The sequence below is a fragment of the Peromyscus eremicus genome, chromosome 6, assembly GCF_949786415.1.
Source record: "Peromyscus eremicus chromosome 6, PerEre_H2_v1, whole genome shotgun sequence".
NCBI classification, from domain to species: Eukaryota; Metazoa; Chordata; class Mammalia; order Rodentia; family Cricetidae; genus Peromyscus; species Peromyscus eremicus.
In genome coordinates, this window is record NC_081421.1 from 102,576,578 (window position 1) to 102,593,391 (window position 16,814).

The 16,814-nt window shown below is 43.3% G+C and overlaps 1 protein-coding gene across 3 annotated transcripts in view; it reads right to left on the reverse strand.

The window, feature by feature from the left end:
• Positions 1-16,814, reverse strand: part of Sgms2 (sphingomyelin synthase 2) — an 80,319-nt gene that overhangs the window by 38,682 nt on the left and 24,823 nt on the right. Inside the window, exon 1 of one of the 3 annotated variants that reach the window (XM_059266255.1) lies at positions 1,411-1,536. The exons of the other annotated variants lie outside the window; for them this stretch is intronic. The gene's annotated coding sequence lies outside the window, so the exon portion shown is untranslated. Of the gene's footprint in view, positions 1-1,410; positions 1,537-16,814 lie in introns of those variants that run through there. 3 annotated transcript variants of the gene reach the window in all.

Here is a 16,814-nt window from a genome sequence, read left to right on the forward strand (position 1 = left end):
CACCTCTGTCTCCTACAGTGCTGGGGTTAGAGCTGTTCACAAGACAAGGCCCAGCTTGTTACCTGGTGCTGCATTTGCTCAGGTCCTTACGGTTGCACAGCATGTGTTCTAACCCACTAGCTCCTGAAATTTCTAAATCATATGTTCTATTCTCTACACCAAACCTTTTCTTTTTTTTTTAATTGGGAAATCTCACTAGATTGCCAAGATGAGCTCACATTCCTGGCCTCAAGCAATTCTCCTACCTCAGTCTCCCAAGTAGTTGAACCTATAGGTATAAGTCACGGCACCAAGCTTAAACTACTTTTAGTTTAACCAAACTAGGCTGGAATATGTGTGCGAAGGGCTCTAGCCAGCCCAAGCACGGCAAGATGGCTCTGGCAGGCCTTGCCCTTCCCCATCCCCTCTGCCATACTAAACCGTTACATTACATTCCTGAAGCTAGCCACCAAGCTCTAGTCCCTTATTCGGCCACTTCCCCTAAGGCTGACCACCAAGGTCCAGCTATCAAAGTATTGAAATCTAGCAATCAAAAGCCCCTTTTTGACTACCCTAATTAACCTGCCCAATCAAAATTAAACACCTCATCCTAACATGGGGTTCCCCTCTTCCTTTATAAACTGCCATTTGCCTCTGGGCCACATCTGCCTCCTCTCTATCCAGAGACAGGCCTTTGTCTTTCCAGGGCAAATATCCCTTCCCCCTTGCCCTGTTCCTTTCTCCTTCTCCCTCTAGCTCCGTCTTTGTCCCTTATCCCTGCCCTCTGTCCCTCTGGGGCAAATCAGTCTCCTTTGTGCTGAGAATTTGGTCTTGGGGTGTCTTGAGTCTTTTTGAGACCAGGGCTCAGGGAGCCCTGGCCTTGAACTTGCTACATAGCTGGAGGGTGACCTTGAGCTCCGGATCTCCTTGCCTCTACCTCCAAGTGCTCAGATTACCTGGCTATATTGGAATATATTTATTTCTAATTTTCAACTTCGTAACTTATTAACGATTTATATAACACAACTTCCTAATCACCACTAACATATTCGTGGTGCTTACTACCTTTCAAAGACTCTTCCAAATGCAATTATTGGTTTGATCTTTACCACAAACCTGAAATATGTATTGTTTTTTAATTTTTCAATTACATTTATGTGCATCTGTGTGTATGAATGTTTGGGTGTTCATGCACTACAGTACACGTGTGGGTGTCTGAGAACAACTTGTGCTGCCATGGATCCAACTCAGGTCGTCAGGCTTGGTGACACACACTTTACATACTGAGCCAGCTTCCTGGCCTGGTATGTATTTTCTTACTCCCTGAGTTTTGCATAGAGTTCCTATTGCTACAATTCTGACAAAAGTACCTACAAATGCATACATGCAAACCAGGCTGAGTTCCACAGTAAAGATAAGGAAAAGAGGTACCTTGTCCTTGCTGTGCTGGAAGAATCAGTGAGTGGATTGCAGGGCCACTTGTCCCCGACTCAGTGAGGAACAGGTTTGTGGCATTCCCCTGATGACAGGAGTCCCCAGGCTGGGGCAATTTACCTCCCCTAACTTCTCCACTTCCGTTTTCCAATGACAAAGCAGACGTGTTCCACAAAAGCAGAACTAGACAATGTTGAGTTCGCCGTGCTAGGGAGGTGAAGGAAGGCAGGAGGGATAAGCCAGACAGGGATCTTGTGCCGGGTGTTAAGAAGTTAATGGGACAAAACTGTCTTAGGGAGACCAGATTGGTATGCCTTCAGTTCCCATCCTGCAAGAACTTGTAGGTAAGTCTGTCATTTCCGTTTCAGAAGAGGTATCTGAAATCTCATCTGACATAGGCCTTTTGTGGCTAAAGATATTTAAGAACTAACAGTGTCACTGAAGGATCAGAAGATACACACCAGCATCCTGATCTCAGTTGACAGGGGCAAACCATGACCAAGTCAGGCTAGGTCATCTAAACGCTTTGGGTTTCAGTTTTCTCATTCAGTACTGCTTCATGACTTGACAGTTTTCCTGGACTCCAAGCCATGTTCACAGATTAGCGAATGTGTAAAATTCCACTCTAAAAGGAAAGGTATGCTAATGATCACGCAAGGACAGCTAAAGAGGGCAATGAAAACCTCATCTCTCATGGAGAGAAAAGAAGCAGGATAGGGCAATCAAGTCAGCTAACAATTAGATGCTCCAGGTAGGGTCTTGGTGTGATAGGAGACATTGAGAGCCCCCAAAGATTTTTCTAATGGTGGAATTATTTAGCTTGCTATCAGCGTATACGGACAACAGATTCAAATGGGTTTGTTTATTATACTCAGAAGTACAGAAACAAGCCTATTTGCATGGTAGCACATTAGAACTCTATTATCTGGTTTCCAGCCCAGACTTTGCCCTTTGATAGAACTAAACTAAACCATCTCCCTAGATCTTGAACTTCTTCTGCCCTATTCTAAAGAATGGATGACGTTAAGTGATAAATTCCTCTCGATTTAAAACACAATTTGCCTTCTATCTGTATTCTTCAGGCAATCACACAGAATAAGCCACAGAAGTCGGGAAATAAACTATGAAAAAAAATCACCCACTGAGTTCCATTTATTACTACTTAGGTATCTGAATGGAACAAGATGGGGGGTGGGGGTGGGGTGGCGGAAGCTTTGTGGGAGACCTGATGTGGAATATCCTATCATACTGGGAATGAATCTGATTAAATAAGATATTATTATCAGTTGTGGTTGCCCAGGCTAGCCTCAAAAATTCCTCCCCCTTCTAAAGCATGTTCTCCCACACCTGCTTCTAATTAAGATTTTAATAAAGATTTCTTGATTCGGGCTCGTCAGTGAAAAGAGTTAATCATTAATACCAAAGAACGTTACTTTAAGTGGAAGCTAACGGCTGAAATTTTCCCAAACAAGGCAGGGTTAACAAGCAAGTTCAACAGTGCGGAGTTAATGGGTGAGCTCAGAGGCCAGCCCCAAGGGAGCAAAGAGTAAGCATTATGCTGCCAAGTGAGCATCATATGTCTGCAGACACAGTCCCAGTAAATAGTGCTAATTAGCCTAAGTTTAACGCAGTTGATAGTTAAGAAGCCTTTCCTAAAGTACTGAAAATCAAGGTTGGAGAAATAGCTCAGTGGTTTAGAGTATAGGTTTCACGTTCAGTTCGTAGCGCCTACAAGGCAGTTTACAACTGCCATTAATTTGAGTTCCAGAGGATCTGGCACCCTCTTCTCCAGGCACCAGCACACACTGAACACATACACATACATGCAGACAAGACACACATATACATCTAAGGAAAATAAGATTTTTTTCTTTCTTTTTTCTTTTTTTCCCCCGAGACAGGGTTTCTCTGTGTAGCTTTGGAGCCTGTCTTGGAATTTGCTCTGTAGACCAGGCTGGCCTCGAACTCACAGAGATCCGCCTGCCTCTGCCTCCTGAGTGCTGGGATTAAAGGCGTGTGCCACCACCGCCTCACTGAACATCAGATTTTTAAAATACTAACAAATGAAGGCAAGCAAGATGGCTCCACAGGGGAGACACCTGCTGCAGGCGCAGCCAGCAACCTGAGTTTCATCCCACGACACAGAGAGCAGCCTCCCGCTATGTGTTCTCAGACCACCACATATGTAGCATATGAATGTATAAAATGCAACACAAAGTATTAAAAATTGGATAATGAAATCTGTCAAGTACCTTTTACATTGGGGAGCCACGTCGGGGCCTGCACACAGCAGACGTGTGCTGCACTCCTGCTAAATCCTGGCTGCTGACACTGTGAGCCTTGGTATCCAGAGTCCGTCCACTAGCACTAATGTTTAGTGGTAGCTGCTTTACCAAACTAGAATAGAACTCTCTGGTAATGAACTTTCAGTCCTGTATTGGATTTTACCCCCTATGGATAGCACACCATTCCAGTTGCAACCTAGACATCACACCCATGTGTGCATGCATGTGCATGTGTATACACACACACACACACACACACACACACACCTGAGCCACATAGTGCAGCAGTTAATGTAAATACAATGTGTAGTATATATATTATATACATGAACACACACATACATATGCAGCATAATATAAAGATTTATCAGCAAAATAACATCCATCTATGTATGCATGTGTATAAAATCTAGAATCCACATGAGAGAAAATGTGTGATATTGTCTGATTCTGGCTAATTTGTCTTTTCATTCGTCTGTCTATAATCCCAGCACTCAGGAAATGGTGGTAGGAAAATGAGGCGCTCAGGGCTATCCCGGGCTAGATGAGATCCTGTCTCAAAACAAAACAGAAAGAAAAAAGTCTGCATAGTTACTGAACGGAAAGGTATGTGCTTCTGTTTGTACAGTTGAACAAGGTTTTTGGTTAATTTGACTAATAAAGACTGGCTTGGGGCAGCTTCCGGAAGCTGGTTCCTTGATGGACTTTTGGGTCCTACCACTTCCTTAAGAAACTTTTACCTACTTATCATCCCTGCCCAGACCTAATAGAACCTGACTGCAAGTTCAGTGGGAAGAAAGCTCCTTCCTCATTCTGCGTTTAAATGTCACAGCTCCCACGGGTCTGCAGACACACAACACCCTCCAGTCCAGTTGAACTCCTGGCCCAAGGTGAGTCACTGTCCCCACAGGATTTCCTAACATCTGACCTCCCTCTAAAAGCGAAATTCTGGAAGTCGGACCAACCTCTAAAGAGGTCAGGTGGGACTGTACTGCCACTGGCTTCCTAGCCTTATCCATGATCCTACAGACCTGTCCATAGTCACACAAAATGTTTCAGTTCACTGCTTACTCGGGGTTCTCTCTTCTACCAGGTCCAAGCTGAGAGGGTAAAGTCCATGTTATATCACCATGCTGTCACTGGCCTCGAGCCAAACACCTCCACTCTGGACCTACAATGGCTGCTACATTTTGCCAAAACCCTGAAGTACCTTGAGCCAGTCACCTGTGTTTATATTTGCGTATCTGTCAGATAGAAGCTCCCGAAACTTCACATGACTTACTGCGGCTACTTTGTGCCATTACATTTTTCATCATAAATTCTAGAAAAAAAAGTGTGACAGAGCATAAGGTATAAAAACAGTAAGAACAAAAGCCAATTTCTTCCTTCAGCATGTTAAGGCAATCTTAGGAGTCACAAAACACGTGACTTCTCATGGTGCAACACTCATGTAGCTTTTCAACATCCAATTTCCAAAGTATGGAATTCTGGAGAGCCTTAGAAAGTTTGACGTTGATTTAGTTACAATTTCTGTCATCAGAGTTCTCAGAAGCTCAACATACCTTGTGTCTTCTTTCCCTGCCTTTCTTCCTAATTCAGTTGGGCCTCCCTGGGGGCCAGCTCCCCCTTCCCCAGAGCAAGCACAATAAAAGCTGCTTGATTGTCCTAGCACTTACTAAATAGTGATGCCAACATGCACTGACACGTCACGTGGGAGGCACCATTATTCCACATCAGAGGAACAACAAGCTAAAGTCAGAAATCAAGCAGAGTAACAGGCAATCTGGATCCAGAACCTCTCTCAGCCACTAAGTTACGGTGTGAGTTTCTGGGGTCTTACTCAGGCTATTTTAGTAATTAGGAATGTGTTATTTTTCCCTCCCTCAAGGCAATGGATTTCGTTCCCTGTGAGTCATTCTGTGGAAAGACTGGTTCACTGCACACCTTTCCACACCTCAACTCTTCCTTCTCATGGTTACCACATCTGTGTTTGTCCTAAGGTTACATCTCTCAAACCATGACCATCGACAAGCTACGGGTCACCTGACAGCCCCGAATGCAGTGTGAGTGTTCACCCCGGTCCCCGGTGACTTAAAAGAAGGGCATTTCCTGGAAATGTGGGGGTTGGACATTTCATTGTAGTGAAGCATTCAGTGTGCGAGTCACTGATGTTGCCTAGTTACTGGTTTGTGTTTGGCAGTGGAAAGGGCAGCTCAGCCCAGGTACAGTTGAATGTGGGCTGATTATTTACTCAGTGTGACCTTCTCCCGGCTCCACACTCACTGTTGGTTTAATGCTTAACCCTGGCACTTTCTGAAGTCAAGAGAATCCAAAGGGTATATGGCGTACAGACCACACACCCATTCCTCTGTAGCTGGAGGGAAGGCAAGATTGGAAGGTCACTACAGGACTCTCGCTCATCCAAGGGCGGTGGAATGCTATGAAGTCAGGAAGTTACTTATGTGTCATCCCTTACCAGTGAGTTTCTCCTCTGAACTCAGTTAATGTAACACACTCCCAAACAGCACTGAGTCATTGATTCTGACCTCCTAATCAAAAGAGCTTTTTGTTTGTTTGTTTGCAAGAAGATTGACTCATTTGGCGGAATATATTCCAGAGCAGAAAAACTACTTCACTTTTTTTTTTCTTATATCAAAGAATTGTGGGCTACAAAAGAAGCAGCTTCAGAACAGAGAGAATTCACCTGCAAATACCGTTTAGATGGCACAGCTGGCCAAAGGCATTTTACTATTTTTTTTTTCCTTCAAATTCAGGATAGTGTATACACTTGGGTTCCTGTAGAAGCTAAACATCAAAAGTGAATGATGTTAGCTGTGGACAGAGCAGAATGCTTGCCTAGCACACAAAGCCCTGGGATGAATCTTCAGCTCCCCGTCCCCCACTCTGAGCTGGAATCCCATAAGGCTCCAGCAATATTAGCCTTTTTCTGTAAATTTCTTTTTCTTTATTCTTTGAGAATTTCATATATAAATACCATGAAATATGATAATACATAAATACCACATCCATTCTGCCTCTTTTTTTTTTTTTTGGATTCCCCATTTTCCAGGTTATTTCTATATATTAAATATTCAAAGGAAAAAAAGGTAATTTTTTTCTTAGCTAAAAACATACAAATGTATCAGATACATGGATGGGGTTTGTTTGTTTTTTTTCCCTCTATTTTAAAGTTTCTGTTGAGTATTCTGGGTTTTGTTTCATTTCAGTGAACATATCAACTATAGATAACAACAGAGCAGCCATGAGCTCCATCTATGTGGGAAGGACCTCTCCTGCATTTATTTAACATTTTTAGATTGAAGAATGGAAAACTCATTTTAGAAACGTTTCTTCTTTCTTCTTGCCACATAACAGTCATGCCAATACTGTGTTTTCAGTATGCCTTATACCCATGGGTACTAACAGACAATCTAAGGAGAATGGGAATTTTTTTTTATTTTTGACGCCGTAGGCTTACTTTGTAATTTTTCTTAATTTATTTTTAATTAAAATATTAATCACATAAATTCCCCCTCTAACACCCCCCATGCCCCCTCCCCCTCCAATCATGGTCTCTTTTTAATTATTATTGTTACACATAAACCTGTATGTAAATAGGTATGTAAATACAGACTGCTAAATTTGTTTAGCATGGCTTGTATGCATACGTTTTTAGGCCTGACCATCTTAAACATCATATGCAATCTTCACCATCTCCAAAACAGTGTTCCTTCAAAAGACTATTTAAAAGAAAAAAAAATCAACAAAAAATTCATAGAATATTTAAGAAAAAGGTAGCGCCACGATCCCAAACTGGCTATGTTTAAGATTTAAAGGGTGTGAATTACTTCCCAAATATTTTAAAGTCCTTAATCACGTATAAAGCAAATTTTCTTTAAATAAGGTTCACAGTTGATAGGTGGATTCCTTGCCACCCTAAAAATAATGTTTAGGCTCATGTATTATTGAAAGATCAGGTCTTCAGATTGTCTGAGTTTGGACCTTGAGAAATGAGTCTGCCTGAGAATTTAAACTCAAGAATGTGTTGGTACCTGTTTCATAAAATCTCTAAAAGGATTTCATTCCTCTGACTGACTGAGGATCCCTGATCATCACTTGTACACAGTGCCCTATCTAAGACAGTACACAGTTTATTGTGTGTGTACCTTGGGGTCTAAATGACCACTGACTGTCTCATATTTTGAAAAGGTATTTAACCTTCATTTATGGCCAGGTGAACAAGATAGCCTTTGCTCCCGGTTTCAGAGAGCCTGCAGAATAGTTGAGAAACTAAACAATTCCCTATCACACAATGAGATAAATGTTTGGGTAACCAAAAGTTCAAGGCTGTAGCAACACAAAGCCAAGGGACACAACCTTGTCTGGAAAGTTCAGGGAAGGCTTCTGGGAAGAAAGGCTTTCTTAACTCAGAGCTGAAGGATAAAGTGGAGTCATGTTAGCTAGAGTGGGGTCATCAGAGAAGGGATGGTATGTATAAGGAGAGGTTATTATGTCTACAAGCAGTAGGCAAGTTAGCTTGGCTGTAATGAGTAAGTCTGGACCCAGTAAGGCCACACTAACACATGTGGATTTTGCCCAAAGAATAATGGGATCCGGGAGGGATGTTCTCCATTTTGTATTTTTCAAAAATCCCATATATGATTCTGGACACTCAGTGGCAAGTAATTAGACCATTGCCAAACGAAAGAATGAACATGTATGTTTATGTCTAACCAGTTTCCTGAGATACCAGGGAGATGCTACCATGTGTAGCTCAGGAGAGGCTGCTGGCTAATAGTTCAGCTGGTAAATAAGGAAGAGTTGAATTTAAATTCTATCCTGTCATATTCAAGCAGATCACCTAATATTAGGTAAAGCAATATAAGCCTCTAGCTCTGAAGTGGAACCAATAGTAGAATGGCTACGCAACAAGGCTGGCATGAAAACTATGGGGAAACACGTGTGAGACACTGGGAATGGTGGCTGCCAACCATGTTACTCAATGTTCAGGCTCATCCTCGGAATGAGCAGTAGCCGAATACCATTTGATCTCAGCTGTTGTGATTAATCTCCACTGTCAGCTTGACTGCATTTTGAATGGCATTGGAAACAAGACTCTGAGTGTGTCTATGACAATTATTTCCAGAACTGGGGAGGGAAGGCCCACTCTGAGGACACCACCACAGGAACTGGGGTCCCCAGACTGAAGAAAAAGGAAAAAGTCAGTTGAGCATCCAAAGTTCTCGTTCTCTCTCTCTCTCTCTCTCTCTCTCTCTCTCTCTCTCTCTCTCTCTCTCTCTCTCTCTCTCTCTGCCTTCTGACTGCAGACACAATATGACCAGTCACCTCCTGCACCTGCGCCTTCCCTGGGCTAGATCTTCTCAAACTAAAATCAACCCTTTCATTAATGAGCTTCTTGTCTGGCATTTGCTCTCAGCAACAAGAAAAGCAGCCAATCATCTGCAAAACCATGCTAACGAATGCCGAGCATTCAAAACCATTGCTCCTGACTACAGGAAACATAAACTCTTTGTTTGATCTTATCCAAAAGGCTGAGAAATGATAAAACATATAAATTCTTGGGATTACGAATGCAGTTTAGTGGTAGAGTAATGTTTAGCATGTGTGGGGCCTGATGTTCAATCCTCAGGATACATAAATAAAAATAAACTTTAAAAAAGATAACTTTTTGTTGTAGTTTTTAATCTTTATTTTTTTGTTGTTGTTTATGGGTATTCTGCCTGCATATATGTCTGTGCATCGGGTGCATGCAGTGTCTGTGGAGGCCAGAAGAGGATACTGGATGGAACTGTAATTACAGATGGTTATAAGCCACCCTGGGGGTGGTAGGAATCAAACCTGAACCCTCTGGGACAGCAGCCAGTGTTCTTAATCACTGAGCCATCTCTCCAGTCCTCAAGCTCTTTAGAACTATCTCAATTCCTGTAGGAGAAGCAGCTTAAAGAAATAGATGCTTAACGCGTTTATTGACTTCCTAGTTCATAATTTAAACGTGTTAAATAGGATGCTAACACAACATGGACTATACAACAATCTTATGTCAGGCTTTGGTCCTTACAATCAAGGCAAAACTCGGCTGCCTTGAAAATGGGTGTGCACGGAGCGTAGAGGACCAAGATGTGAAGTTTCTAGAACTATGCATTGCAGATAAGCTTCAGAATCAAAGCATAACTAGAAAAATCAGATTATTTAACTAAATTCTAAGGCTAGGGGTTACAAAAGGAATTATGTAAACCTATTTGCTTAGCAATAAAATCATAGAAAACTAAGGCAAGTTATAAGCCCCAGTGCAAACACTGATGACCAAACACTCAGTTGTGGATGTCGCTGAACTAAAACCATCCAACCCCTGGGCAGACTAGTCTCTCCATTTCCCAGGTGTAAAGGCTAAATCACCATTCAGGAATCTACAAAGGGACATACTCTATAATAAACCAGACTGCAAGTCAAGACATGGTGCTAAAGTCAATAGCTTATGATAAAACATGTGTGTCACTTGCCAGTAACACAGCGGGCAGATAGATTATCTTAGCAATGTTGACCGTCCTGAGCCTTCACAAGCAGCCTCAGTCCACTGACTCAGAGGGAGGCCTGGCAGAACTCAGTCATCAGTAATATTCACACCTTTGATTGACTACAGCAATAAGGATATGAAGGAAAATCAGCAAAGGCTAAGACAGAGGGGGCCTCTCCAAGTGGCCTCATCAAGCACGCATGTCAATCCTTGAGCCACAGATGAGAGATGTTATCAGCCAGGGGAGACCCAGCTGGTCAGTTACACACTTTCTCCAGGCACAAACGTGAGTCCCACACTCCCATCAGGAAAGCAGGTGTCCAATATCAACCTTTTTCTTGGCACGGACAGTGTAGACACAGAGAACCACACTTGTCAGGGTGTGGTGGAAACCTCCCCCAAGTCCAAGTTCTACACTGCTAACAGCTGTGGTTGTTTGGATGGTAAATGCCCCATAGGCTCGGGCATTGAAACACTTGGGCATCAGTTGGTGGTGCTGTTTGGGGGTTTATGAGGCGCAGTCTTGCTATGGAAGTACATCACAGTACGGAAGTACATGCCTCTACCACAATGGACTCACATCTCTCTGGAACCGTAAGTCAATGAAACTCTTCCTTCTGTAATTCTTCCTTGTGATTGTGCCTGACATGGGAGCATGCTGGTCATGGCATTCTATCACAGCAACAGAAAAGTAACTAGTACACCAGCCAAAGGACTATCTAAGGATAGGAGTCTCAGGCCCTTTTGTGTTAACTCAGGTTTATACACTGACTTATTTCAGTTAGCTGCAACAAGAGCAATAAAAACAAAACCCCAAAACAATGAAGAAATATAGCACTTTAAAAGGCTGGGCTGTGGTGCAACAATCTGAGCACTCAAGAGGCAAAGGAGAGAAGAGTCCATGTCAGTCTGCGTAACAGGGAGCTTAACATCAGCATGGGATAAACAGTGAGAGCCTTCAGCAAAAAACCGCAATGGGGGCGAGGGTGGGGATGGGAGGGAGAGATGGTTCAGCTGTTAAAAGCACTTGCTATTCCTGCAGAATACCAAGATTCGGTTCCCAGCACCCATGTAGCTGCTCATAACCATTTGTAACTACAGTTCCAGGGACGCCAATGGCCTTTTCTGACCTCCATGGGTACCAGGCACACATATGGTGCAAAACACTCCTAACACTCATATATATACACAAACACAAAGAAACCAAAAAACCAAACTCCCTAATGGGCTGGAGAGGAGCCAAGTTGGGTTCCCAGCATCCATGACAGATAGATCACAACTCCCTATACCTCCACTCCAAGGGATCTGACAGCAAAGGTACCCACACCCATATGGCACTCATGTACACATACACACATACATACACACACACACACACCTAAATATATAAATACAACCTACTCAGTCTGTATATATTACTCTTCTCTTTTTAAAAATTACCCTCCCGCAGCATGCATGGTTTTAAAAGCACAGTTCTAGTCTTGCTTCCTTATCCAAGCATTTTCTTTTTAAAATGCCACTGGAAACTGAATAAACAGTACTCCTAAATGGAAGTAAGTTTGAGAAATCACGAATTGATTGTACTACCAGATACTCTCACAAATCCCTAGCAGAGATAAGGTAAAACACATACACACAACCCAGGGGCAGGTTAAAGAAACCTAGTCAAACTGCACACACATACCTTTGTAAGTTTATATAGATATAATTGCATATATGCAAAGTAACTTACGTACAGTTATTTATTCCAGCACTGTTTAAAGCCAACTGGCCACAACCTACATGTCCATCAAAAGGTCACTACATTGTGGTACATCTGTACAATGATGATTCTGTGGCTGCTTTTAGGAAGTTCCATCAGTATTAATTTGTCAAATTCCTTCCACATATAGTTAGGAGAAAGTTACAGTATAGTAAGCTCTACTACACATTTTTTTTTTTTTACGTTATGAAGGAGGTAAATTTAAATTCATTTGCTTGTTCAGGCATTCTAGAAAGGATGTTATTGACACTGATACCAGAGGCCCAGGTAGAGGCAAACTTTAGGCAAATTCTGTGAATCCAAAACAAAAAAAAAAGGAATGAAAAGAGTGTACTTGAAAAGTAACCTTTCTTCTTTCAGCCCACGTTGTTTCAGTGCAGCCCCGTCTTTCTGCCTGTTGTTTAATGAACTTCTGAAATCTTGCAGTGTTCGGAGCACAGGAATACATTATTTTCCAAAGCGGATGGATGCCAACCCCTTCCTTCTCCATCCGGCTCATCTGCCATATTGAGCGGTCTGTTCCCAGGATACCTGAGGCAGCACCAACTCTCTGTGCCTCCCTGCTCCCAGCTGGGGATGGAGGCAACACGGGAGCTTTTTGTTTTGTTCCCTGCCTTATTCACTGCCTGGCAAACAGACGCTGCTCTGGAAGGGTCTGTAGAATAGATGGATTCTTTTCTTTACCCAGCTTCCACGGGACAGACGCTAGCATTCAGATGGAGACGTAGCACTGTAGCCAGTATTCAGAAATACTTACATTCCTAATCTCAGTGCAGTATGGGTAGTCTAACCCTAGCAACATTCCTAGAATGATTCTGAATTTTACAGAAGACAAACCAGCCTACAGAATGTTGTGTAGGGCAGGGAACCTTAACTGATGAGAAAAAAAAAAAACTTTAATGACTTTTCTTGTTGCTAACTTATTTGTTTTTAATGTGTGGGTGTTTTGCCTGTTTGTATGTCTGTGCACTGTGTGCAGGTAGTGACTGTGGAGGCCAGAAGAGGACATCAAGTCCTCTGGAACTAGAGCTATAGAAGGTTGTGAGCCACAAGGTGGGTGCTGGGAATCCAACCCAGGTCCTCTGGAAGAGCAGCCAGTGCTCTTAACCACTGAGACATCGCTCTAGCCCCAAGAAAATAGTGTTACGTTACCTTCTGATTACACGGCCCAGTGAGGGCTGAATTCCCCCCCAGGTCAATACTACATATTTGTAGCAATAAAAACCACACAGGTGGGTACATGCCTTTCATCCCAGCCCTGAGGAGGCAGAGGCAGAGGCAGGGGGATCTGTGCCCAAAGTTCCAGACAGCAAACAGAAAGATTTCTGTACCAACTTTTACTTTCAAGAATAGAATTACCCCTAATTTCAAAGACGTCCAGACAGGGAGCTGAGCTTCGAGGCCTTGCAGGGCCTTGTGTGCAGAGCAGGCTGAGACCAGAGGGTCTTAACCACAAGCTGTTCCTAAGGCTCAGCTGGGGCAGCCAACTGGGTGCTCCACTGGAGCAGTAACACAAAGAAGTTCTGGTGTTAGCTGCTCTGTCCCTTTCTGTCATTTGAAACATCAGTGAGTCAGGGATCGGCCTCTTACCTGAAAGAGCTGAAGAGTCAGGATTCACTTGAGGGTAAAGTAAGACCTTACAGAGTTTGGGTACCTATATATCTACACCAGGCCCTCGGCAGAGCTACACCAGGCCCTCAGCAGAGCTATACCAGGCCATCACCACACTTATACCAGACCCTCAGCAGAGCTACGCCAGGACTTGCACACAGTTACACCAGGATATCACCACAGTTACACTGGGCCTTCTTGACTCCCAAGTCCACACTGATCTTTCTAAAAATTCAGGTTTCCACTTTCAACCCTTCAGAGGTTCCTCACATTTCACAGAGATTTCTAGGGTGCAGATATGATACATGGTGCATTTTACTTCTTAGACAGCAAAGGTAAGTCAAACAAAAGTGAATGATTGCTCTTGTGCTGTGGACAAAACAGTCCATAACTAAAAGTGTGTATAATACAGTGTTTGCTACTAGTAACATTATCAGCCAGTTCAACAGATTATTATCAGATTCTGTTCAACAACACAGCTAAGCACAACACTGTCTAGTCACAATGGGTCTGTGTATCTGGGCCAAAATTATGTCCATCCCAATGTACACTGTCACAGTGAGAAAAGACACAGTGTCACAGAACTTGGAGACTTATTTTCTTTTGAAGACGATGTGCCACGGTCAACTTCACATAGGAGTAAGGTAGGTTCTAGAACTCAAATCAGTAAAGAACTTTTACCAAGTAGGAATGTAGAAACTGAGCTGGTCGGACAAAGAATAGGAGTGTGGCTCACATAGGCAGTGCAGGGGGAACCAGATCTGAACAAGGCAAAGCCACGGCCATGGGCGTCCCTGGATTTTAGTGTCCTCCTACATCAACACCTGACAAGGTCCTTAAACGATTTCTTTTAAGGGGAGAAACTCATATTAAGGGGATAGCATTGAGCATGTTGTAAGGATCATATGTATCCGGCAAATGGATAAAATCAAATATAAAGAGTCCCAAGACAGTTTACTCCTAAAGCCTTACAAAACGGCTACAATTTGGACTCTCAGCTCTTCTGCTTCTATTGGCAAAAACCAAAACCAAAACAGTTTTTCAAACACAGATAGAGACAGACAGATCCAGTTGAGCTGTGTGACTATCTCTATACACTTAGGAGGAGCCCTGTCTACACTTGGGTTGAACACGTTCCTGCAGATCTCAACACAAGAGGTATGAGCAACAGTAAAGACCACGCGGCCATTGTTAAGACACCATTGTAGTTTTCATTCTGATGAAGGAGAAGCCAAGGGCACATCATACTCAGCACTACACAGGGAATCCGGCCCATCCTCACCTCCATTCCCACAGCTGTGTTCCTGCACAGCCAGAGCAGAAGCAGACGGTACTACATTACAGGGACAAGTCCCCGAAGACGGGGAGATGGTGGAAATACAGCCAGGGGAAACCACTCCAGGCCTCAACGTAGTGGAGTGCTCTAGATCCACATCTAATGGATTGGAGAGGCACCCTCTGGGAAAGAAGCATCTCGGGATCGAACAACTCAGAAGCGTATTCCTACTTGTCATGGTCACTTGGGCTCTAAGCTCTAGTGGTTAAAACATACTTTACTGTAAATCAGACGACGAGTGAGTTTTCTGTAAATTTCTTCCTGTAATCATTAGAGAAAAAAAAATCTCAGCTTTTAAAAAGGGATCTGTGCTGGCTAATTTTACATCAATTTGATACAAGCTAGAGTAGTCATTTTGGTATGAGGAAATGTGCCCACCAGGCTGGCCTGTGGGCAGGTCTGGGGTGAGTATTTTAAAAGTGATGATTGATGTGGGCAGTGGTCCTGAGTTCTATAAGAAAGCAGGCCATGGGGAGCAAGCCAGTATGCAGCATTCCTCCATGGCCTCTGCATCAGTTCCTGTCTCCAAGTTCCTGCCCTGACTTCCCTCAGCAATGGAGAGTGACCTAAGAGTTATAAACTGAAATAAATCCTTTCAGCAACAGAACCCTAACTAAGACAGGGAATGTCTTCCCTCAGACACCCCTAAACTGTATGTGTATGGACACCATGACATGTTGAAATTGTGGGGGGCCCAAAACAGCTTGACCACACAGCTGCCATGACAGGCTTAGAGGCCCAGACAGCTTCTTACTGGCAGGTAACACCCAGACCCAGGAAAAGCCATAAGCTGACCCCACCCAGGTAAGGCCCTACATTTAAGGCATCCCAAACATTCCAACCATTAGATAAGGTTAGATAAGATGGCCAGACGTCCTGAGTGTAGCACACACCTATTTGTTTTACAGATACCCCTAGACAAATGTCACCCAATCAAGGTCCTGAACCCTGGAAATCCCCTCACCCCAACCTCTGCTATGATAACAACTCTATCCCACCTAAGCTCAGGGCTCTCTGCTCTCACTGCTGCATCGGACAGACAGAGACCAAGCTTGGAGTTTGAAAATAAAGGCTCTTTGCGTTTACATATGGGATTCAGTCTCTGTGGTGGTCTTTTGGGTGTCCCCGAGATCTGGACATAACAAAACCCCATGACTACTTCACAGAGTTGGGAGTAAGCCCACCTCTCAGTTTGTCAGCCTTTCCCAGTTTAGGTGGATAAGCTCTGGAGGCTATTCAAGATTTTGTTTTTCTTAAGGTAAAATGATGTTAATTTCTCTATTTAACTATAACATAATGACTGAACATATTTTTTTAACACGGTGTGGTATTTCAATACATGTAGATAGTGTGCAATGATCAAATCAGGCTAGCCAGGATCCCTGTGCCTGCTCCCTTTCTCTCCCTCTTTCCCTCTGAGAGAGAGAGAGAGAGAGAGAGAGAGAGAGTGTGTGTGTGTGTGTGTGTGTGTGTGTGTGTGTGTGTGTGTTTTCAGAAACATCCCAACCTTCTCCTAGTTATTTTGAAAGTGTTGATGGTCAACACTGCTGAGGGTGTCAATGGACAGCTCACTTCATTTGAGTCCATGTTGTACATTGCTATAGAAAGCAGACAGAGTATTTTACTTGCAGTTCACAAGTACAATGTGCAGCAGTCTGCAATGGGGATGACATTCAAAATTAACCCTGCACATCCCTGGACAAATTGCCTTCCTTAAAGCGGCCTTCTGGGAGTCCCTTGCACTGGCTCTATCCTACCCTGCATTTCCTTCTCCATCGGCGTAGTTCTTGAATAGCAATTATTTAGTCAACTGGTAGACGAGATTGACTTATTTCCTTTCCGTGAGGCTGGAAGTGCCATATGAGGGAAGAG